Here is a 26226-nt window from a genome sequence, read left to right on the forward strand (position 1 = left end):
AGTCTCCCACCTCCAAACGGAAACAGTGTATTTTCTATAATACTCTTCTTTGAATAATCATAGGTCAGCACTATTAGGAATAACTCAAGTCAGGACTATTTCTGAGACAGATGACTAAGTGTGGTGGCCCGACACTGGCTGGGAGAGTCTGATAATGAGCAAGGTGGGGAAGGAAGAGCGGGGGGTCATGGCCCATTTCAAGACCTTCCACCCAACTGCCTTCAATCACAGCTATTCACAGGATCCACTTTACCTGGTATCAGTACCTGATTTTAGAGGAGACATGCTCTAAGAGACCATTAATAAGCGTCTTCTAAAAGTTTAGGCAACAGAAGAGATCTATATTTGAATATTCCGTACGCTATGAACCACAGTTCTTTTCCCTAAGGAATCATCCTTTCTTTTTACTGAGGCCCTTGGGAGACGGAGGAAAGCAACAAGCAATAAAAAGGACAGGGACGTGTAAGAAGTGGGGCCAGATGTGTGAGTGCAGGTCAAATGCAGCCCAGTAGTAGCAGGGCTGGTATATAATTTGCAGGGCCCTAACTCCAAAATTATTGAGAATTTTAAGACAGTGACAAAAAGCATTAACCCAAGTGCAGGGCCCTTCTGAGAGTGGTGCCCTGCACAACTGTACAGGTCACATGCCCATGAAGCCACCCTGAGTAGGCACTACTATTAATCAGGCATTCCCTATGTGCCATAAATGGGTGAACATCTTTGAATACACTGACATTTAATCTTCACAACAACCATATTCTATATCATTATTACTCCCATTTTACAGATGAATAAACTGAGGCTCAGTGATGTAACTTACTCAAGGTCACACAATCAACAAAGGTAGAAGCAGGATTCAAAACCACCTTCCTTAACTCCAAAACCTACGCTCTTCACCACTAGGCTACATTCACATGTTCCTACCCACTCCTGCCTCCTGGTACTCTACTCCCTGGCAGATCAGTCAGGATTGGGTAGGCAGAAACAGCCCACTTAGGGCTGTGACTGGGAAGGGACCCACAAAGCTCCCAGTTCAAACAGCATCTTCCTCAACATTCCAACAGTTTATAGGATTCTCTTTTCAAAGGCCAGCATGCCCTGGAGAGTTAAACTCTTCAGTCATGTGCACTAGCCAGTCCTTGACTAAGACAGCAGTACTCAGGGAAGTAGAGTTTGGTTACTTTCGGGGAGGAGAAGAGCAAGAGGTAATTTTGTTGCATGAGACACACAGGGTTCAATAGTGAGTGTCAAACAGTCAGAAGTGGCCTGACAGTAATAAAAATGGAGAAAAAAGGGTGCCAGAGGCAGGTGTGGCCTGCGGTGTCACTTGCTTAGGTCTGGGGCGCAGGTTACCAGTGACTGAATTACAAGATCAGGACTTATCTTCAAGGATGAAAAAGCCCTTGCTCCTCAGCACATCTTGAGTCTTCAAGTTCAGTCCAGCACCAGGATGTGATACCCTCTTTCAAACACAGCTCCTCCTCCAGGGGAACAGGAAAAGAAAGAAGAAAACAATGCTCACAGCCATGAGCAGAAAAGCTATAGGAAGCCAGACTCCTCTACTCACCATTTCTCCCTCACACACATTTCGCTCTTCCAGGGGTCCTTGTGTGATTAATCCCCAACCTCTTCAAGAATCTTAAGTCTACAAAACCTCTGCATAGAGGTGAAATAATAGCCAAATCATAAAACTCACATGCCAGAAAGGACTCAGATCACCTGGTCAAAGACTTTTTTAAACCCCCCTTAGTTTACAATCTGAGTGCAGGTCCAGAGAAACTCATCATCTCACAGCTGGTTCATGCCACAGTCGGTGCTAGAAGATGCAACTCTTTAGTCCCAGTCTATGATATTTTCACTCTCTCCTCTGATTAGTAATAAGGTTCAATGCCAAAAGCCCCAGATGGGAACATGTAGCCTCTTCAGTATTCAGAAAAATATATTTAGCTCTGTGAACATTCCTTCAAAGGAGAATTGGTCCCACAACATCCAGGATCACTTTGCAAGCATAGCAGTAATGATAGCCAATACGTGTTGGCTACCTTGATTATCTCCTTTAATCCTCACAGCATCCTATGGGGTAGACACTGTTATTATCCTCATTTTAAGAAAAAGAAACTGAGGCACAGAGAGATTACATAATTTGCCCAGGTCACCCAGCAAGCAGATGGTAGAGCTGGGATTCGAATCCAAATGGTTTAGCTCCAGAGACTCAGCTCCTAATTACTTACACTGGCTCTAAAATCTCGCCTATCCAAGAACCAGCTGCCTCAGTTGTCTGCACACATGCAAGTATAGATGAGGCATAGAACTTTAAAGCCAGAAAGAAGCAAAGAAATAGGATGAGGGATGTTTGGGTGTCATAAGAAAAAGGACCAGTCCCTACTGGTCTGTCTGTCTCTCTGTCTCTGTCCCTCTCTGTCCCTCTGTTTTATATCTGTCTACCCGATTCTCTATGTATATCTCTTGGTCTATCTGTGTCTCTCCTCGCTTGCTTACCCACCCTCCCCTCTAACCCCTTCTCTCTGCTGTAGGGCCACTATCCCCACCACACCTCACATCATCTTCTCATTCTCTCTTCCCTCCTCTGGCACCCTCCCCTGACTTCACGCTGCCCTCCATTTCCCAGGGCTTTCTCTATGCTAATCACTTGAGAGCTTGTGTCGTATTTATGCCTATTGCAAAGCAACAGACACCAATCACAAAAGAAATACAGCATCCTGGAAGAATATTTCATTTGTAACGGTCACAGAGAAACTTGAACAAAACATGAAATAAAAATGACAGGACACCTTTTGACATTATTATACAATGAGCACATCGGTAATTAAGTGATTACAAGGTCCCCTCTGTGAAGTTAATTAATAAGTCTTAAAAACTAATCTCAAAACAGGCACCCAAACAACTGTCATGCGGCAGCATCACTAGCACAAGGCGCCGGCTGGCATTTCCATCCTTTTACAAGTGGCGCGCTTTAGGAATAAGGTCTCCCACAAGCACTGAGCCATCAGATGACCTGCCTACCTTCTCTTGACCTGCCCTCTTCTCAACAGTCATCACAGGGAGTTTTAGGGGCCACTGGCAGGGTACTGACTGGGTCAGTACATTTTTTAAAAAGAAAGGAAAAAACTCCAGAATGTTCACATGGATTCACCTTTTGGGTTAAGAGCAATCTCTTGACCATATGTAGAATGTGATGTTCTAATGATCACTTCTGCCTTCACTCTGGCACCAACAGGGCTCACAATCTGTGGCTGTGCATGCCAACTCCCTTTCTTTAAAAATATTTTAAAGGCAGTGTAAGTACACAGTGTCCTTTGGCAGCTGGACACAGACCAAAATAATGTTTGGAAAGAGACATATCCATGAGGGAGGCCAGGCTTTAAAGGAAGAAGTTCTGTGCTGGCAGGTCCCCATTTCTGGTGGTCAGCTAGGGTCCCCAGAGACACAAGGGCCACTCTGAGAAAGTCTGGAAGCAGATGCGGTTGACCAGGTGAAATCCTCCAAAGCCGACCCAGCCTTTCCCAAGACTATGCCCACTTGCGAGCACAACGTTGTAGCCATATTTTGAAGCCAGAGTGAAAAACTACAACTGCTACCATTCCAAGAATTGTGCCTCTTGCTCTATCAATGCAAATAGAGCCAATAAATGGGCGATGTTCATGCTGAGAATCCCAAAGAACTCAGTCTCCCAGCTTTCCCTCTGGGCTCCAAGATTTGTGGCCATGGAAGTCTTAACAGGGCACAGGTATGGCTTCTAGGAGGTGAAGGGAAAAATCGCACAGGAAAATTCGGATTTATCAGAAAGTGCTTCCAGGTGATGAGTTCTACCTTGGTGTCAGGGATAGCCAGCATTTTGCTTGCCAGGTGACCAAACCTTCCCGTTTCCCTAGAACATTTCCAGTTTTAGCACTGAGAATCCTGCCTCCCAGAAACCGGGACTCTGGGTCACCCCACTTGCTTGGACTCTGGAGTCAGGAAGACAGATTCAGATTCTGGCTCTGCCACTTTCTAGCTGTTGAACCCTGACAGCGATACTTAACTTCTGTATGCCTCAGTTTGCTCAACCGTAAAACAAGAAGAAGATTCCCCTGCAAGACAAATACTGTTGTTTTAAGTAAGATATAAATGTAAATAAAACCCTAGCCAAGCCCGTAGAAGGTCTTTGCCAAATACTAGCTCTTATATCATTATAATGGATGTGACAGCATCTTAAATTTAGATTCCCAAAGTAAGATTAAGTAGTTACACCTATTGGATTTTTAAATAATATTTTTTGTCAACAGAACAAAACAAACAACAAACCCACAAAGATTCTGAGACATCTCCTAGGCTGAAATTTTCGGTTCAATATAGATTTTTGACCTTGAAGGAGAACAATTTGCTTGCAAAGTTAAGAAAGGGGCAGGGGTGGGCGTCAGAAGGAGTATATATGCTTAGCCAAGGAACCTTAATCACAAAGGGGAAGCTATAACTTCCCTCCCACCTCCTCCGGGAGGCCCATTCTTCCACAAGGGTCTTAGCATGCAAACCACATTTTCAACCTCTATAATGAATTTGCTCTCCTTTTCATTGAGATGCAAGCACCAGCCTGGTTCCCTCTGAGGCTTCTCAGTTCAACTTTTAACTTCAACATTTCACTTGGAAACATTTATAAAAATCTTCCCTACTGCTAAGACTCACAGCTTAGCAGAGAAGCCTAAATTTTCTTATGGAGATGAGATATAATGAGGTCGGCTACGGAACCCTCTCCTTGCACACCCTGTTTCACCCTCTTAATAGCTCCACCGCCTAAAGCCTACCACTGCGCAGGCAATCCATAAATTCATGTCCCCTAAAGCCACGTTCTCTCATGCAGATTACCAAGAATGCCTTTCCTTTAAAATTGGGCTCTACACGGCAAACACACAACATAATGGTCTTATACCCCAAAAGTGCTCTCAGATCTACAAGCTAAATGAATGATGAATGCCATTTAATGCTTTCCCCTCTTCCAAACTCCCAGCTCCAAGTGCATCAGGGACAACATTCTCATTAATCCAAGACACACACTTCAGGGAGGGAGAGAGGCAGGTGGCGAGGACCGTTATCACCATTGTGGAGAGTTATGAGTGACAGATGCTAAGGGACTTGTGCAAGGTCATCCAGAAAGCTGAGGGAGGAAAAAAAAAGTCTCTCCTTGGCTCTGAGCCTCATAACATCACACTGTACACAGCTATGACGACCATCACTCTCTCTGGCCAAAGCAGGAGGACGCTTCACTGAAAAAGAATACAAAACAATGCATCATTTTAGTGCAATTTCTGGCCCCAAATCCCTTATAAACCTGGATTACTATACTTCTCAAGCATCTCTCCTACTGTCATTAATAGGTGTGCCCTGGTGAGGGAGCATGGGCTAGTGCAGGATCTGAAAACTACAGCCTGTGGGTCAAATCCAGCCCCCTGTCTATCTTTATAAATAAAGTTTTATTGGGACACGGCCACGCCCATTTGTTTATCGTCCCTGCCTTCACACAACAAAGACAGAGTTGAGGACACGCAACAGAGATTTTTATGGCTCACAAAGCCTAAAATATTTGCTATCTGGTCCTCTCCAGAAAAAGTTTGCCAACCTCTGGCCTACTGGTTTAGAGGACAAATTCTGGGATCAGGCTGCCTGGGTTTCAACTCAAGCTTCACTATTTACTATCTGTGTGACTTGGGGCAAACCGCTTAACCTTCTCTGTGGCTCAGTTCCCTCTTCTGTAAAATGGGAACAATAATCCTACCTATACCACATGGAGTCATGAGGGTTAAATGAGTTAACACATGTAAAGTTCTTTAGAAGAGTGTTGGTGCATGGAAAGAGCTACACAGTGTTTTATATTATGATTTATATTTCAATATTATAATAAAATTATAAGTGTCCACAATAGTATTAAGCTAGGAAGAGAGTTATCTAGATTCAGCCTGGGTTTGGCCTCAAGCTAGCCGAGTGACCTAACTCTGAACAAGTTACTATCTCTGTGGGCCTAAATTTGCCCAAACTTAAAAAAAGGGGGTTGGAACAGGTCTTAAGCTACCTTCCTATACTCTGGGTACATGATTTAGGCCCACTGAGGGATTCTCCCAGTTCTAGGATTCTGCTACTCTTTGGTTTGGGTGGACTGCTGGCAATGGCAAGCCCCCAGGAAACACTTGCTGAGAGCAATTAATTCCTTCTTGGGTCCCCGCTCCCTGGAATGACAGATGCTCCCTCAATAGGGGGCAAGGAAGCCAGTGGAGTTCGGTTTTCTCTTCAGATGTCTAGTTTCAGGGGAAGTCTTTGTACTCTACCACCTGTGCAAATCCACTTCTTTTCACCTGGTTATTTAGGCCATTATGCAGAAATGAAATGTTTACATACAGCTTGTCAGACACAATTGCTTCATTCTTTCTGCAGTCCCATTATTGCAAGTTGTAAGACATTATCAAAGCATGAACGAAAACAAACATATCTAATTTTCCCCACAGAGGAATACGTGGCCACTTCAAAACAACATCAATTCTTCTTAATGTCACTACATATCAGTTCTTCTTCTCAAAGCACCAGCTGACAAAAAATTCTGGAATCTGCCACATCAATTCTATTATATGACATATTTTTAAAGATAGAATGATGGCATGACCATAATCCCTAGAATGGGGCCACCTCTTAGATTAAAAGTAAAGATGAGTCCAATACATAGCTCCAGTCCCACATAGTCCAGGAAGATTTCACGTTAAGGCACTCATGTGTGACAGAGTTTCTGCCCAGACCTCTCAGCCTGTGGTGACTGGTGAGCAGGGGTCCCACGGGTCTGCATGTGGCATGCTTGGGACGGGACCTCTTCTAGCCATCACTGTCATATTTATGTTTTAAATGAATCCACCAACAGTAGAGTCACAGTCATGCAAGGAGTACAGAAAACATACAAAATGAATCTAAATGTCATATTAACCCAATTAATTAACAAAGTTTCTCCTGCTTCAAACACAGGGCCAGCCAGTCTCAAGTCACTAGAACCCAACTCTAGCTAAAAATCACACAGCTAAGAAGGATCTGGACATAGATGTACCCAATTCCTTTATTTTACAAATGAGAAAAAAGACCAGGAAGGGTTAAACAATTTATATGCCTTCATTAAGGAACACTCTTTGTTTCAAGCAACAGAATCTTAAGCACAAACAAATTTATTTAAAGGAAATGAGTAGCTCTCATAAAAATAAAAAAAATAAATAAAAACTAGAGCTCAAGAGGGACAGAAACCAAAGAACAAATCAACTCCTCATGTATGAGAAGCAAAAACTAGTGGGGAGTCCCTCCTGGCTCGCCCTATGGAGTGAATGGACTCCAATCTTTTCATTCACATGACCCCTCTCAAGAGCCAAAACCCAGGGGGGAGAACCCAACATGCCAGGGGCATGGCACCCAACAAAGACCACAGAGAATTACTTGAAAGGAAAGACAAATGACAGTTATGGCTTAGCGACAAAGAACGCTGGCTCTAGAGGCAGAGAGCCTGGGTATGAATTCCCATTGGACCACTCATGACTAGCTGTGTGAACTTGGGCGGGTTACTTAGCCTTTCCATGCTCCAGTCTCCTCCTCTGTAAAAACATGGGGACAATATCACCTACTAAGATAACGTATGTGACATACTCAGAACAAGACCTGGCACATAAAGGAGTCCAATAAACATCCTTGGATAAGTATAATGATAATAATAGCTAACAACTGGCCATCTGGCAGAGTGGGAGCAGGAACTAAGCTCCACTTATCTTTTATCGAAATTCTACTGCTACGGTCCCAGCCCAACCAATACCATTTCAATTTGCCAGCCAATGTTTCCTGGCCTTATATCCTCATCTTCTCAACCAAAGGAGGCACAATGTCACTTCCTTATTCTTCCCCTTTTGTTATATTATCATTTTCATCAAATGAAAAAAGTACACATCTTCTTTCCTACTCTTAGAGTAGATTTATGAAATATTCTTCTACTTTGCATATGGTGGGGGGATGGATTTAGATTTAATATTGTTACGTAAATAATCGGATAGAGAGAGAGTCTTCACTAAATTCAGAGATAAGAAATAGGGATAGAAGGACAAAAGAAGATTTGGAGTGATTATATCAAGGAATCCAGGTATGCACATAATTTACAGGGCTGTAGCCCATTGGTGGGGCTTAAATCAATTCAGTAGAGTTTAACAAGCATGTTCATAAAAAAGCCTAACTGAACTGAAAGTGGAAAAAAGATCAAGTGCATTGCAAGTAGAAACCATAAGCATTGTTTTAGGAAACTCTTGTTTCAGAGATATCAGTGTGCACATGGTATACATGCAGGACGTGCGTATGTGTGCACATACGTGTGTGTAGGGGGTGCTTCTCAAAATCCATATAAAACGTATTTCTTCTCTGGGTCCAGGATTTGAAAGTTTGATAACCAGTGGCTTATGGCACCATCTGCAACTGTGAAACATGACCCACCATGGGGCTATAGAAGAGGTTGAGGCAGCGTAGTAGGATGAAAAGAACGTGAGCTTTGGAGTCAGACAAACCTCAGAAGAAATCCCAGCTTTGCCATTTTGTGAGCTGAGAGGTCGCAGGCGGGTAACTTTAAATCTCCAGGCTGCAGTAGCCTCACCTCTAAACTGGAGACAATATTTATCCTTGCGTAAGAACTAGAGATAATGTATCAAGTGCTAAACCCATAGTAGACATTAATATAAAAGGAGCCATTATAACTGTCCTCACAGAATATAGCTCTGAAAGTGACCTATAGGGATGAAAAAGTTAGACCTACAGAGACATGTGCAAACTTGCCAGTTGGAGAGAAAGCCAAGCCCAGATGCCCCGTCTCCTGGGCACAGCTTTGTTCACAACACACCATCTCCAGGATGTAGCTTAATCTGTGCTTAAGGAAGAGATTATTCCCATGGTAACTAGAGCCTACCTGAGAATTGGAAGAGAATTTCATTTCTATGTGGTGATGTAGCGAAACCTGATAAAGAGGAAGAACGGGCGTTGGACTCAGACCAATCTGAATTCACTTGCCAACTCCCCGACTTCATTACCTAACCTCTCTGAATCTTACTTTCCTTACCTGTAAAATGGGTATGGCGTAACCTCTGTGAGACAGTTATGAGGATTAAATGGGATAATTTGTAAAAACTCTAGCACTCTCTTAGACACTCTTAACTTTATTCACAAGTGACACTAACACCTGGCTGAAAATTTTTCTATGCCCCCCTCCACTTCTGTCATCAGGGGTCAGTAATGACTCCGCTCACACAAGGGCACTGGGCTCTGGAGAGGTACTGGAGTTGCACTGCCAAAGTTTGAACCTTACTCCACCACTCACAAGCATGGGCCATTTAGAGAAAGGCCTCTCTGTGCCTCACTTTCCTCATTTGTAAAATAAGCGATCATAATACGTACTCATTGGGGGCTATCGAGAGGATTAAACAACATAATATACACAAGGTGCTTAGAACAGTGTTGCCATCACTGTCGTGCATGCTGAGAGACTCAATAATCAGGTGGACTTCCCATTCTTTCACCTCCTGGTCACTCTGTCATTCTCCAGGCCATGTCATCTGTTGCTTAAAACTGCAACACCTCCAGGATTTCTAATGCAGGCACCCCACTCTCTGACTACAACCTTCCAATGTCTCCTCAAAGTGCGCTCCATGGGCCAAAAGAGTAGGCATCACTCAGGAACTTGTCAGAAATGCAGAATCTGAGGCCGCCCCCACCCCGACCTGCTGTAACACAATCTGTACTTTAATAAGATCCCCAGGTGATTTACATACACATTACAGTAAGAGGCTTGTGTTCCCCCACTCAGCTACCCACCACCACACTATTTCTTGCCCCCTGACACTGTGGGGTCACTGACCATTCTACATTCTCCCTCTCCATCAGCCCTAGCCTGTCTTCATCCCACTGAAATCTCACCTCCATTGTTAATATCTTCAGCCTGTGTGTTCTTGTCCTTTCATTACGCCTACAGAAAAAAACCTCAACCCTGGATGAACCCACCTAGCCGCCTATTCTGTGTTTGCGGTGGTAGCTGCCAAAGACAGCTGGAGAACTGATCTAACCCAGCAAGCTGATTCCACACTTCCTTCATCTGGGAAAACGACTCTGCCTCCTACTTCACCGAATAAACAGAAATGATGAGAATGCTATCACTGACCCTCCCACTCCAAACCTCCACACCTGCCTGGCCCTGCGCCTGCATCCCACCTCTCCTATATTTTTAGTTGTATGTCCTTCTAGTTGTGGCATGTGGGATGCCGCCTCAGCGTGGCATGATAAGCAGTGCCACATCCGTGCCCAGGATCTGAACCGGTGAAACCCTGGGCCCCTAAAGCGGATCACACGAACTTAACCACTCGGCCAAGGGGCCGACCCTCCACCTCTCTTTCTGAAGTGCTGGAGGTAAATGCCCATCCCTTCACCTGCGCTCTGGATTATATTCCGCCCACCATGGCAGGAACCTTCAGTGACTGACTACGCCTTCCCTTCCATATCTAAATGTCCAAACATAGAGATACAAGATCTACAGCTAGATCTTAAATTCTACAGACTTCTTGCGGCTCCAGCTAACTCCCTCCTTCCTCTGAGCCCACCTTCTCCAAAAAGGATCTGCACTTGATGTCTTCATTTTCCTGCCTCAAATTCTCTCCTCTACTGTTCATAATTGGCTTCTGACCCCATAACTCCACTGAAATTACTGCTGAGGTCCCAATCACCTCCTTGTTGCTAAACCCCTTGTATAGTTTTCAGCATTTCCTAACTAGATTATGCCTTAGCATTGGGCACAGCTCACTTAGATTTCACAGCTGAACTAGATCTCTCCTTAGCATTGGCTCAAACCTTCATGCTTGGAATTCTCTTTTCCACAGGTTTTCCATCCACCTCTCTGCTCATTCCTAGTTGCACGTCCATTCCCCACTCCCTCCTGCCATCCATTCTCTCCCATGACTTCAATGGACCCCAGATGACTCCCAAGTTCATGCATAGCCCAGACCTCTCTAGGATCATCAGATCTATTCATCTATGTCCACTTGGATGTCTCTCTGACCCTTAAACTCAGCATGTCCTTGACTAAACTTGTGATCTTTCTTCCAGAATCTGTTCCTCCTCCAAGAGTTTGAGCTCAATAATGGGCATGGCCATCCACACAGTTTGTGAAGCCAGAAATCAGGCATTGTCACCTTTACTCCCTATCTCCATCCTTCAGCAAGTTTACACGGTCTAAACATTTCTTAAATCCAGTCACTTCCTCCATCTTGACTACAATGACTCTATTCCAAGCCACGATCATCTCGCTCCTGCACCACTTGCAATAGCCTCCTAACAGATCCACTCTTGCCTCACCAAATCAACTGTCTATACAGGATCTTGAAGCGATCTTCTAAAAACCCAAACATTATCATATCACTTCTCTGCTTAAGCTCTTCAGTGGCTCTGTATGACTACCCTGGTCCCTGCCCGGACTTGCAGCCTCACTTCACTCCCTCTTCTCCCCACTGGCCTCCCATTCTAGCCACACTGGCCTTCTGATGGTCCTTTAAGTGAAGGGCTCCTGAGCCGCCCTCTGCTTCAAATGCTCTCCCTTCCCCTTCCTTTCTTTACCTTTACTTGGATCACACCTACTCATCTTTCAGATCCCAACCTAGAAGACTTCCTGAAGAAAGCCCAGACTACAGCAAGTCTTCCTATCACATGCTCTCACAGTATTTGCACTTTCCCTTAGTAATACCTATCCCAATTTTAATTATCTGTGGAATTATATATTTAATATCCACCTGCCCCACCAGACTGTAAGGTGCCTGGGAGCAGGGGCCACATCTGTCCTACTCAAAGGTATATTTCCCAGTGTCTGGCACAAAAGAGGTACTCAGATATCTGTTGAATGAATGAATGCAATAAGTTTTATTGTTCTTTCTCGTCCCCTTTTCAGCTGTGAAAATTCAGTCTCTTAGAATAAAAAGTTGCTATAGTCTGTGAATCTGATTATAAAAATTCCGTTACACCTGTTTATTCCTGTTGCTTATCACATAATTGACATCTATCCTATGTATTAGTCATATCGAATAAGGAAAGTACCTGAAAATCTGTTGTTTGCAGCTTACCTCAACCCACTTCAAATAGATCTACTAGTTAATTCCCAACTCACCTGCCAAAATGAAGAGACACGGAACAAGATAACCTCGAGTGGACACATAGAAAAGTGCCAAGTGCTGACATCCCTGTCTTTTGCCTACTGTGTTCAGAGAACTTCTGCACTCACTAATTCATTAGAGAAAGGCAGGGTTCCAGTTCTAGTCTTCTGCAACTCCCCACAGGCTGGGAATGTCACTTCTAGCCATGGATGCAGGGTAAGCAAAATCCCCTTTAATGAATGATTTCAGATATCCTATGGCTTTCTATATCTTGATTTTGCCCTTGATTGTACCAACAGGGCAACAGAGTTAAAGCCACAAAACTAAACAATTTACAAAGGATGGGTCTGGGTACTGATGAGGTGGATATTATATAAAATACAGAAATAATGTCATTTTAGTGACAATTAATAGACAATTTAAACAGAAGGAAACCTATCTTTAAAAACCAGGGCATATTGAAAAGACATGCCAAAGAGAGGAAACATTTTTTTTTTTTTTTTTTTTTTTTTTAAAGAGCCTGTCTTTCTTTCTTGAAGCTTCAGATAAATGAGATTGGCTATGTGGAGAAGTGTTTTGCTCAGGGAACATAGAAACATCATTCATCTGCTAAAAGAACTCCACGTTAGCATTTTTCCAAACCGTACAAAGTTTCAAGATAAAGTGAAATTTGGGGGCAGAGCTTTTTAAGCCACACCCAGCCTTCCTACAGTAGGAGGAAGTGAAGAGTTGTTGACGACTTTAGGCATAAATTCCACCGCTGCTGTCCCCTTTAAAGTAGAAATTAACAACTCAGGCTCTCTGCGCAGCCGCACCTCCTCCTCTCTGCCTCAGTGGGAACCAGCAAATCAGCAAACCGTAAGTGACCCCTCTATCTTTATTGCTACAGACCACTCCCAAGCCTTCCCCTCTGCCCCACTATGCCAGAAACAGGCCGGGTGCCCCAGTCTGGCATCAATCACTTCCTAACATGGGGCTGGGAACTCTGTGCTTCTCTATTTCTAAAAGTCATTGCCTCCCTTCCCAAGGCAGCAAATTATGAAGGTTGGGTCCTTCACCCATGGCCCCTGCTCTCTCAGAACAAACACATACCCATGGCAGCTCAGCTCCAAAACCAAGAGGGTCCTTCTTCTGCATCTTTGAGTGGGCTGGCAGGACAGCAAAGGACTGGCTGGTCTGCAAAAGGACCAGCCAAACCTGGAGCCTCACTTTCTTTTTGAAGTTATCCACATACAACCCCGGGAGCCCTGCTTCAAACGCCCCTCTATGTAGCTCTTCAAGAGTGGGAAGGAGGGCCAGCCCCATGGCCGAGTGGTTAAGTTCTCAAGCTCCACTTGCGTGGCTGAGGGTTTTGCCGGTTCGGATCCTAGGCGTGGACATGGTACCGCTCATCAAGCCATGCTGAGGTGGCATCCCACATACACCACTAGAAGGACACACAACCAAAAATACAGAACTATGTACCAGGGGGCTTTGGGGGAAAAACATCTTTAAAAAAAAAAAAAAAAGAGTGGGAAGGTGAGGAACCAAGGCGTCTTGTAGAGCCAGGCAGAAAGCAGAGTAATCTTCCAGAGGAAGTAGGTAGTGGCAGGATTACGCTAGAAGATGTGTCTTTGTTTTTCTCTTGCTAAAATGAATTTCAATTGGATTAGCACTCTTTGGTTCCAAAAAATATAATTCTCTTTCAAATGCACTCGTCCTATCATATTTTTTTCTTGTAGCATTTATCATAATTGCCATTAAAGATTTGAGTAATTATTTCTTTCATTCATTCATTCATTTATTCATTCATTTAAATAATTATTGAGTGTCTACCCTGTGCTAAACACTAAGGATAAAAAGACAGAAAGCCCTGCCTTCAAGCCACTTATATTCTACTGGGAGGAGACAGACTACACGCAAATAAATAAGTTCAACATGTGGTATACCAGATGGCGATAAGTGCTATGGAGAAAAATATAGCAGGGAGAGGGAACAGTGATTGCTCTGTGGGATTGGGGGAAGGGTGATGGGTAGATAGCATCTTTAAATAGTTTAGCGAGACCTCTTTATGAAGTGACGTTGAAAAAGGTCTAAAGGAAAAGAAGGAATGAGCCATATGAATATCTGTCGGACCCTAGAGTGATCCAGGCAGAGGGAACAGCAAATGCAAAGGCCCTGAGGCAAGAATATGCCTGCAGTTATCGAAGGATAAATAAGAGCCTACTGTGCTTGCAGAGAGTCAGCAGGGGTGAAGTCAGAGGGGTGATGAGGTGGGGGTGAGGGAGGCTGTGAGATCTGTGAGGGCTTATAGGCTACTGTCCACACTTTAGCTTTTACTTGGAATAAAAGGGTAAGCCACTGGAGGATTTTGAGCACAAGAGGGATGTGACCCGACATTAAAATGATCTCTCTGGCTGCCATGCTGAGAACACACTGAAAAGCGGGTGAGAGGGCAAGAGTGAAAGCAGGGAACCAGTCAGGAGGCAGCTGCAATAATTCGCAAGAGACATGATGATGGTTGGGACCATAGTGGTCAGTGGGAGTGGTGAGAAGTGGTCAGATTCTGGTTATACTTTGATGATAAAGCCCAAATGGATTGGTGGATAGAGTGAATTTGAAATATAAGAGATTCATTATTTTGCTAAGGAAGTAGTTTAGTTTATATCCATGAAATATTACATAACAGTTCAATATGGTACCTGATTAAGTGACTGGACTGGTCTGGGTAATATGTTACGGAGTAAGTAAGAAAATATTTCTGGAAGAAGGACAACTCTGAAAGCAAACAACTGGTTCCAGGATTTTCCAAGTGTTATCCTGAAGGGCATATTTGTTCTCAGCAGAGAAACAAATCATGTTTTAGAGTGAGGTGTGCTTTCCTGCACAACCACATTGTGTTTCCTTTAATAATTTCAAAAGTTCATTTAAAACATAATACTATAAAGCCAGAGAGTCTATTTAAATTTTAAAAAGCAACTGTGAGAAGGACAAGGATGGGGATGTTCTTTTACCTTTTCTCAGTTCTCTAGGGTAGTGCCACTCATAGAACCTTCCGGAAATGTTCTATACCTGGACACTCCAATACAGTAGCCATTAACCACATGTGGCTGCTAAGCACTTAAAATGTGACTGTGACTGAATAACTGAAGTTTTAATTATATTTAATTCTCATTCATTTTAATTAAAATAGCGACTTGTGGCTTCTTTATTGAATCATACAGCTCTAGAGAAAAAAAATCACTATACATTAAAACATTCGTGAACTATGTTACACTTTTTCTCTTGAAAGGATACACACAAAATAGATTTCTAAAATCTTAAAGTATAGCTTCTTTTTGTATTATGCCCTACAGTTAGCATCTAACTCTCCTATTTCTGCACATATTCTCTGAAAAGAAATAGTCGATGGCTTGGTCTTAGTTCTTAAACACATCTTCTTGGTTTTTGAATGCAACTCTAAGATCTTCTAGGCCATGATTCTGTCAATGACATTCAAAATGAGATTGCCCTCCCTGGTGCATATTCAAAGTTAACATTTTAAATGTCACATAAAAATAGAGAAAGATAGAAGATTCTTATTACAATCGAACTACCCTCCTGCTCTAAGTTCAAAGGACTTTATGGCATCAGTTACCTTCACTTTTCCTCCCAAGATCACAGTGAATAAAGGGGCTAGTATTAGTGTCACCATTCTTCAGTTGAGGAAATCAAGGCAGAGAAAGCTTAATGACGGTCCATTTTACAGTGTAAATCTATAGTTTAGTCGGAAAAGAAGAGTAGGAATTAAGAAGATATAAAAAGGGAAACTGAAAATGAAAAAAAACTACATGTAAATCCTACATGTTCAAATTCAAGCGAGCTGAGAGCTGGGTCTTGGAAATACTGACTGGATGAATAAAGTTGGTGCCAGGGTCTGTCCTTTGGGCCCTGTGACTCAGACCTTCCACATCTCAACAATGCCCCTGATGTCTGGCAAGATACTGGCTCCACAACTGGACGGCGAAGAGGATGTGGAGGTGAGGCTGGGGTTCCATTAGGGAGGGGGCCTCAGAATAATGGAGTTTGCTTATTCATCAGCAAACCGGATTCAAATGACGGGGCAACATTCATGAATAATCTCCCCACCCGACAGCTGGAGAAAGAGCTTCCGTTAATCTTGCTTTTGAAACACTCAGGCTAACTCTAGTTATATCACTAAATTGCACGACCCAAGAGATTAACAGGACAATTCAATCAGTTTAAAGCTGACATTTGAAGTTGTCAGTTAAATTCCTTCATTTTGAGAATGAGGAAACTGAATCCCAGAAACACTGTGATACTTGCAAAGGAACATAATTTTATTCATTTTACAAGCAAGGAAGCCTGAATTCCTATGTTATGGATCATTGATGCATGGTGCTATGTTTTCTATAAGCAGTTAAAAGGAGTTGATTATCCTACTTTTTAACTCCAATATGTTTCTAGAAACTATAGGATTAGAGGATCATCAATGTTTCCAATACATACACACACACAAATTACATATATAACATACAATATATACAACATAATTATATATATAAATTATATAATCTGCCCCCCCAGGAAGGATATTAAATTTAGTGGTTGCATCCTCAAACATTACTAAATCAGAGCTGAGACACGACAACGTTATAAAAACAAAGATAAAACATAAACCATTAAAGTAATTTAAAATTGTTTGAATATGTGTTCGTTCCTGTGAAATAAGCGTAAATATACTCTATACATTATATATGGGGCCAAAAGTATTATTCAATATTTAGGAAATGCATAAAATTAGAACTGTATCATAAATCTTGGAATTTATGCTCCTTGGAATTTAGAAGGGCTTCTTAGGGATGACTTGGTTAGCCTGGTCTTTTAAAATGCAGTCTGGGCAAGTCTAAACTGATGTTTCCTTTTAGTGAGCAGAGACATTCAAACATTCTCCACCTTAGTGATATCTCAAAATGCTATATATAGTCAGGGGCTTTATACATGTTTCCTGATGATGATGAAGATGTGAAGATGTAGGTGGTGTTTTAAAGGCAAAAGTAGCATAAGGCCAGTTCTGCTCTGTTACAGGTTATCCGCCCAAAGGTTACTGTCTGTGTTGCATCATGTGGATTATCATTTCGACAGCCACTGTTACAGAAATATTTCCTTCATAAGTGATTTCTTTTAAAAGTCCTCAAATTGTAAGTTTTAACAGGAGCTTAAGATATGAGTGCCAAAAATTCCCAGTCTTAATCCTGACAAAAATTTTGGCCAGTACCATTAAGCACAGCCAGGGGTAGGAGACATAAACTGGGTAAAGCTTTTTAGAAGAAAGGGGGATGAGTCAAAATTCCATCACCAGACTTAAAGTGTCTTCTTTTATTCCCTGAGAAACCTTCATGGCAGGAAGACTGATTCTAATCCTTCCAATGACACGCAGGAAGGAAAAGCATAAAGGAAGATGCGTAATGGTCTAAACAGCGAGAACCTAAAACAGAATGGGCAGTGGGAGAGCCAGGGCCTGCGTGGACTTCCCCTTACAGGCTGATTTCTTTTCCCACAAAATGCTAGGTGGTTTCATCATAGACTGTGCTAAGTCAGCATGATTTACATGGAGATTTCAAGGTAAACATAGAGAACTAAGGACAGAGAGGAATAGAGGATAAGAACAGAAATGGAAGCCGCACATGAATTCTGCAAGTCAGACAATCCCTACAGACATAATTGTAGGCCGACAGTGTGGTGTTTCCAAGACAGACACACCTGTGCCAGCTCCTCTCCTTAGTAGGTGTGCCTTGGGCCACAATCATCTAATCTCCCTACACTTCACGTCCTCAGCTGTAAATGGATAAAATACAGTATCTACTTCCTATGAGCACTGTGAAGATTCAATGAGAGTATGTATGTAAAAGCTTTTCAGCATGGAGCCTAGTGAACAATAACAATTCAATAAATATTAGCTATCTAATGATAATAACAATAACGGTCATAGTTCAAACAGTAATAATAGCTCTCTGAAAGGCCAAGCTAAAGAATTGTTTAATTCCCTTAACATACCAATAAATCAACTAGAATTGGAAATAAAATTTCCTCCAGCCATAATTTGGTTGCCAAGTTCTCTAACAATGACATGAAGGGCCTACGTGGAACAGGTTCCACCCAAGCCTCCCTACACATTCATTAGTGTTATTTTCAAATTTAATAAGTTGACAGAACTTTCATTTTCCACTATTAGAAGTCAGCCTATTATATTTTCTGAATGGTTAAGCGCTAGGGGTTGATACCTGGTTTCAATACCTCTGAGATTTTTACAGAACTTGCCAATTTCCAACCACTTCCAGAAACCCGACTCACACCAGTCACCACACACACACCCATCCCCAACAGAAGAAGGCTATTCAGGTCTCCCACCAGCCCCTCTGGTCAAAGGGACCACGGCTGTTGAGAGGCTTGTCTAGCGCATGGGCAGGTTACATCCACATTCTGGCACAGCCTGAAGATGGGAAGCCCAGAATCCTTAATTAGCAGATGTACTGGAAACAACTGTCACAACAGATTACACCTGCACAGCTAGGAAACCCAGGCATTTTTCCAGCCACCACCATTGGCCTTGCCTTCTGGACCACTCAGATAAATATCAATAGGTACCCTTCAGATAAATATCAAAAGATAGGCCTTCTCTCGACACTCCAGTTCACAGCTGCTCTTCCTCTTAGGAACCGCCTGCGAAGAGGGAAGAAAGGAGGGGGCATATTTTTGAAGTCTGCTATAAGCCAGGAATGGCAAGACACTTATCTTACTGCATTTAACCCTGTGAGGAAGATACCATAATCTTTGTGTTATAGATGAGGAAACCAAGACTCAGAGAAGTTTAATTGAACTTGCCCCGAGTGACACTGAGTTAGAATTTGAACCCACATCCCTCAGTTTCTAAACCCTTGACCGCTGTAGCACCCTATGAGGTGAGCCTCTCATTACCAGTGGCTCTCATCGCTACCTCAAACCAACTAGTGGGGCTTGTACCATGGGTGATCTTATTACTCCTCAAAGTCTTCTCATGTTGAGCCACCATTTACATGCACCTCAAAGAGCTTATCCATGTCACAAGTCACTTAGCACAGTGTCTGGCAGAAAGGAGGCAATTGCCTGACCTAAATCTTTCCTTTTACAACCAGAATGCAGGAAGCCTGTGTCCTCTGCATGTGATTATCACATAAATGGGCCTCGTTAACATCACGCTTTCAAAAACAAGCCTATTTCCATTAGGTAACAGGCTAGTCAGTAATTAAAAGATGCACCGGTCTATCCCCTTAAGCACTTCACATTAAGAAAAGGATTAACTCAAATCAAGGACTCTACTGACAGTCTTATGTGGGAAGACCTTTAGGGGAAGAGAGGAATATATACATTGATTTCTCTATTTGTGAGTTTGTATGATTAAAGATGTTTCTTTGCCACTGGGTCATCAAAGAGGCACATCATCACTGTGAATTCTGAGCAAAAACAAATGAATTTTCCCTAGTTGAGAGCTCTTGAAGGAACAGGTCCCAGTCATGAATATCATTGGGTCTCACCATTGGAGGCACAAAGTTCCACCTAAATCAGAAAAAACATTATAATTGTTTTGTTTATTAATTTTTAAAGTTCTTTCTTCAGCCATGGTTCTTTTGCAGTAACCTAAAATTCAGAAACATGACCCCTTTTCTCATTGCTTAAAAAATGTATTATTCCCCCCCCACAATGTTCTTAAATCAGCCAAATGTGCACTAGATGACAGCATTAATATCAAATGATAATCCAGGAAAAAATCTGTACGTCTCTCCCCGTCCCCCTACTCACACACACACAGCCATTTAAATGAAAGGAAATAAACCTGAATTTACCTTAAATTTGTGTATATGTTTGAAGCAAGTGTATCTGCCTATTTTAAGTGTCAAATTAAGATTTCAAATTTCATGGATTCTCCAGGAAAACTGCAGCTGAGTGAGGGAAGGCCTAAGAATGCATTACGTGGAAAAGAGATGATGGCACGGGGAGAAAATATACTAGAGATAAGCCAGGCAACAAACCATCCTTTACCCAGATACGCAGCGCATCTCTGAGCAGCCCAGCAAACGCCACGCTGTGCAGTTGACAGAAAACCTCAGTGTGTCAAAAGATGGCCTCTCCACAGGCACTGTGGTGACCAGCGCCACATTGATAATCAGTGGCAAAAGTGCATGTACAAACCACCCTTTCTTTGGTTGGCAGCTATAGCTGCAACTTTCATCACTTCTCTCTGCCTCTTTAGACTCACTCTCAGCCCCAGCCCATGCTCAACATGCCCCACATTCCTGTTGACTGCTTGCCCCCCAAGGTCTATTTGTTGCCATTTACCCAAACCATCCAGATTTCCATTCTGACCACCTACTTGATGATACCCTGTTGATATGAGACTTGGGCGATAACCAGCCCACCAGCCTGCAAGCCCCCTTGGTAGACACCACATACCACAACATCTCCTTTTATTACAGTTTAACCATAAGGCACTTGCATTTGTAGAGATGTGAAAATAAACTTTTTTTAGAAAAAGCAGCTAGAATCATTGGGTTAGAAAGAACTGTAAGAAATCTCAATTCTGCATAATGCTTAACTGTCAATATGCCTGTAAACCTTTTTCTGGACTGTTTGCTCCCTGAGGGCAGGACCATGCCTTAATCATCTTCATCTTGGGATCCTCCCTCCCCAAAGTGTTTGCTGAATAACACAACCTCCTCAACGAAATTTCTCACCAGCCTCTCTCATCAGCTGGCTAGTAACATGAAAACTGTTAATCAGCTGGGGACAAGATGGCTTAAACTAAACGACTCCATGTGGTGGAGAAAACACTGCACTGGCCGTCAGAAGATGTGGGTCCTGTGTTCAACTCTGCCCTTAACTAGCTACTGGGTGTTGCGTGAGCCAATTAGCCTCTCTGAGCCCATTTCCTCATCTCTGCAGACAGTGACCAAGATCACTTCTGAAGGACCCTGTGGCTCTATCATTCTATGCTTTCAGGTTAAGGAAGAATGTCATCTAACTTCCTGTTAAAACAAAAACACAGACTAAGTTACCACTAGGTTAGGGAAACTGCCTAAAGATTAAAATATATTTACTTATTTTCCTGGGATGGTTTTGCTCCCGGTGCTATAGGAAATGAGGGCATAGGTGACTGGTCATCAAAGACCTCTTCCTTTCAGCTCTGTAATTCTTTGAGCAAGTGAAGATTTTTGAAAATAATGCTATAATCCTACTAAGTTTATACCATGGTGGCTTTTATCAAATAGTCTAAGAAAAAAAAAAAAACAGCAGAGCTATTTTCATTTTTCCTGGAAAAAAATGAGGCAACCCTCCAGTCAGTGCTGTCAAAATAAATCTGCTCAAGCTTTTTCACAGGGCATCTGCATACGCTGAAGGGGATGGATCTCAAACACGGAAAAGCTTGAGTGTCGCCTGCCCCTTAGTCGAGAAATAACCACAGCGCAGGAAAGACTCTGGGAGGAGGGCAAGGCACAGAATCATATTCAGAATTGGGGATATGGAAGTTACAAGGACCCCCACAGTCAAAGTACCATCCAGGAGAACAAGTCAACACACAACAGCATGAACAACAGGCTTCATCACTCAGCTGGAAACCATCTTCCCACTTGTTCATGTCTTACCTCAACAGGAGGACAAACGCAATTTCCTTGTTTCCTCCATCCTCAATAAAATTATCATCCATAACAGCCACTTTAGAGTAATGCTAATTTAAGAGTGGCTTGCAATGCTCAGGCAGATCACTGATTCAAAAAGCAAATAATATAGGAATGATCATTAAAGAGATTCTCAAAATCAAGTATAATTTATTTATCATAAAAATACATTTTTTAAAAGCTGTATTTTTAAAATTCTTTCACAGGAAAAATAAACGAAAACAAAACTGGAAACTCCGTCATACTATCTCGAGGCAGTCCTAAATCAACAACCTTATTCACAGAGATATTGATCAAGGAATGGCCACAAGGAGAGTTAACTGAAAATAGTTTATTTTACCTTGGCTTGTTTTTTTTTTCTTTTTAAATTTAAAAGGCCTTACCCAGTCCAAAGAAGCCAGTAAGCCTGGAGCAAGAAATTTTCAGTGGTACTAAGCATTTATCACAGAGGATACCTTTGTTCTTTCTTCTTTTCTGCTTTTATTGAGGTATAACTGACATATAACATTACTTTTATTACTTTGAGGTATACATGATTAATATTTTTACATTGCAAAATGATCACCACAATAAGTCTAATTAACATCTGTCACCATTTGTAGTTACAAAAAAAATTTTTCTTGTGATAAGGACTTTTAAGGTCTACTTTCTTAGCAATTTTCAAATACGCAATACAATATTATTAACTATACTCACCAAGCTGTACGTTACATCCCCCTGACTTATTTATTTTATACCCCTTGACCCTCTACACCCTGCCTCTGGGAACCACCAATCTGTTCTCTGTATGTATAAACTTGATTTTTCATTGTTGTTTAAATTCCACATATAAGTGAGATCACACAGTATCTGTCTTCTTTTGTCTAACTCATTTGACTTAGCATAATGTCCTCAAGATCCATCCATGTTATTGCAAATGGAGGATGCCTTTGTTTTTCATGTACAAAAATTCTTTCCTCTGTCATTCAACCAATGTTGACTAATGGTGTTGTGGTGGCCCCTTGTTTCTGCATCCTCTACACCCTGCCTGGTGACTTCCTCACCCCACCCCCACCCCAAGAATGCATATACTTAAGTCAATTGGCTTGGGGGCAACAATGCACAGAAATGTGTCCACACATGCACACACCACAAACTGATGTGAGCCACCTGGGTGAACTCATGGCCCCTTGTTGAGGTTTTAATTTGCACTTTTTGTGATGTGCTGATAAATTTAGACAAAAGAAGTGAAAGAGATAAAGGGGAAAAAGTATTGAAGGGACAATTTTTTTTTTAAGTGATAAGATGACTCGGGGGGGAAATGCAACTACACATACCTTACCATAAATAGTCCAAGAGCTACCATTATTCAGAATATATTCTGTGGTTAAAGTAAACAATTCTTGATGCATTTCCACCAAAGTATTTTCCTCCGCTAAAGGAAAAGGAAATAAATCTGTAAACAGTAAGACACTTCAAAATAGGTAATGCTCACTTGCTGGAATTATTTATTTATCTTGCTGGAAAAAAGCAACTGTTTATGTGTCAAGGTTTATTCTAAGTAAAATTAGATACACAATATAACTTTCCTGTACTGAAACAAATTTACTGGAATAGTTAGAAATGAAATGTTTATCTTACAACTTCAATCCTTCCAACAACTCATGGCGGCTCTGCCATTAGACTGGATTGAGAGGAGACCACAACGTCATTACCTGTAGAGACCCAGCTCTTGGCATAGTGGCTGCACCAACTGCAAAGGTTATTTTTCATATTCATAAACAGTATCACTTCTTCTTTCCATTAATTATACAGATTTAAAAAAAAAAAACCACTAGCCTTACCAGAGTGATTACCAGATCTCTGACCTTGCCCCTCACTAGTCGTGTGATACTAGGTGGATTTCACCTCCCTGTGTCTTGTCTCCTCTTCTACAAAATGGAGATTAATTATAGCACTTGTCTCCTAGTGTCATTATAAAGACACTAATTAAATGAGTTAATAGTGTAGTGCTTTGTGTCATCATCATAACCATCATTACCAGTGCTGGGAAGGGGGACAAAACCATCGTGGGAAGGGCCCTACATCTGATTTGAAAAATTTCACAATAAAATGGTGAAAGAACTGGATCAGGGGAAGAAACAGGTGAAGAAGAAAAGGAAATCAGCATGGTAGACAGGTCACTCTACCTCCCTAAAAAAGTATTATTCATATTATTCATCAGGAACAACAATGACTACAGCAACAGTCGCCACTATCTTTACAGAAATCGCCCCTACTGTGTTCTACCGTTTTGATTTTAAGTCTTACAACAATCCTAGAAGGAAGCTCCTCAAGGATCATTCCCATTTCAGAAATTCAAAAGCAAGGACTGAAAGACCTGCTGAAGATCATAAAAGTGTCACTGCAGGGAATGAAATATGATTCTACTGCATCCTTCCCGCTGCTAGAATAATTCAAATATTCGTTTAATGCCTACCTCCATGGAGGAAACCACTCTTACTCATCATTGTGTCGCCAGTGCCACAGTTCTTCACACACAGCAGGCACACAAAGATTGGTGAATGGATGGAATGTAAGAAGGAAGAAAAAAGGAGGGAGAGAGAGGGACAGAATATTATGTTTTGTTCTACTCACTAGATCCAAACTCTCCCCGATACAGTGATTATAAAGAGAAGCATCACTTTTCTTAAAATTGCATATTGTCTGATCATAAAGGTAATACTATTATAGACAACTATATCACTTCTTACCAAAGGAAATTAAGTTAATCTATTTCCTACACCTCGCTATTTTTTTCCCTCAAGAAAGCCTGACTGAGATCTTCCAGTGCATCCAGCTGTAACACACATTCAGATGAAAAGTGAAACTTTCAATCACACAGATCTGACCCATCCCCCAGAGTCAGTCCAGGAGGAAGCAAGCAGGGTGGTGAGAGGTTTGCAAAACATGTCACAGGAGGAACAGCTGACGGAACTAGATCTACTTAGCCTATAGGAGAAAAGACATAGGCACGACAAGAAAACGGTCTCCAAATACTGACAGGCTGCACATGTCAGAGGGAATAAACGTTCTTCTGTGAGCCACCTAGGACCAATGTGTAGAAATTAAATGAAGGAACAACTTAACTTGATATAAAGAAAATCGGAAGATCAATTAGAAGTTGTGCAAAGAAGTGAAATCTTTTATGAGGCAGTTCTCTCACCATCAACAGCCTTGTCAAGAATATTGTACATGAGTGTGCAAGATTAAACTAGATACCTTCAAAAGTCCCACCCAGTTCCAATACCCCGTGCTTCTAGATCCCCATATATACTTCTATGAGGACATCATATAGACCAGGGTTAGCAATATGTGGCACTTGTGGCAAACCACTACCATACCACATGTGATGTGACACACACACATAGAACTGCCTCAGATAAATCACAAATATTTGAAAAACTAGAATTATGTCATAAGAACTAATTTCTAACTATTACTGCGTCTCTCATAGAGACTTTGGAAGAAGGATGTGGATACTCCAAGACAAACTTTTTAGCTCAAGTTGTGATGCCCATAACGGAAGGGCTGCACGATATAGAAAAATTGCTACAGTAGTCCAAACTCTTGATTTTGCACCAACTAGCTATGTGACCTGTGGCCACTGTATCTTTTTAGATGTCAGAGTCCAAAAGGACTCGCAGTGCTGTTCAAAATGGTAGCCACTAGCCCCATGTGGCTTACTGACACTTTGCAATGTGGCTAGTGCAACAGAGGAATTTTTAATTTAAATGTAATTTTTAATTATATCTTACTGTAACTAACTTAGTAAATTTAAACAGCCAAATGTGGCTAGCAGCTATTGGATGGAACAATAAAGCTCTAATGATTCCTGATTGTTTAATCATTAGGCTGTTGAAGGAGAGAGTCAAATTCCAGGCCAACTTCAACCCATCATCTTCTCTAAGACCTTGATACATGCACAGCTGTGTGAGAAGGAAGAGGGATGAAAATCTGAGCCCCATGGGGCCGGCCTGGTGGCACAGCAGTTAAGTGTGCATGTTCCGCTTTGGTGGCCGGGGGTTCGCCGGTTTGGATCCTGGGTGCAGACATGGCGCCGCGTGGCAAGCCATGCTGTGGTAGGTATCCCACATATAAAGTAGAAGAAGATGGGCACAGATGTTAGCTCAGGGCCAGTCTTCCTCAGAAAAAAGAGGAGGATTGGCAGATGTTAACTCGGGGTTAATCTTCCTCGAAAAAAAGGAAAAAAAAAACGAAAGAAAATCTGAGGCCCAGCAACAGAAGATCCTTAGGGTTCCTGCCAGCTACTGTTTATGGAATTCATCATCACTCCAACATCCTGGGATAGATAGTCCAATAGCACCTCATTCTTTAAT

The 26226-nt window shown here is 42.0% G+C and overlaps 1 protein-coding gene across 9 annotated transcripts in view; it reads right to left on the reverse strand.

Annotated features, from left to right (window-relative positions):
• Positions 1 to 26226, reverse strand: part of CARMIL1 (capping protein regulator and myosin 1 linker 1) — a 310460-nt gene that overhangs the window by 192075 nt on the left and 92159 nt on the right. The window lies entirely within an intron of this gene.

Source organism: Equus quagga, chromosome 15, assembly GCF_021613505.1.
Source record: "Equus quagga isolate Etosha38 chromosome 15, UCLA_HA_Equagga_1.0, whole genome shotgun sequence".
In the NCBI taxonomy this organism is placed as follows: domain Eukaryota; kingdom Metazoa; phylum Chordata; class Mammalia; order Perissodactyla; family Equidae; genus Equus; species Equus quagga.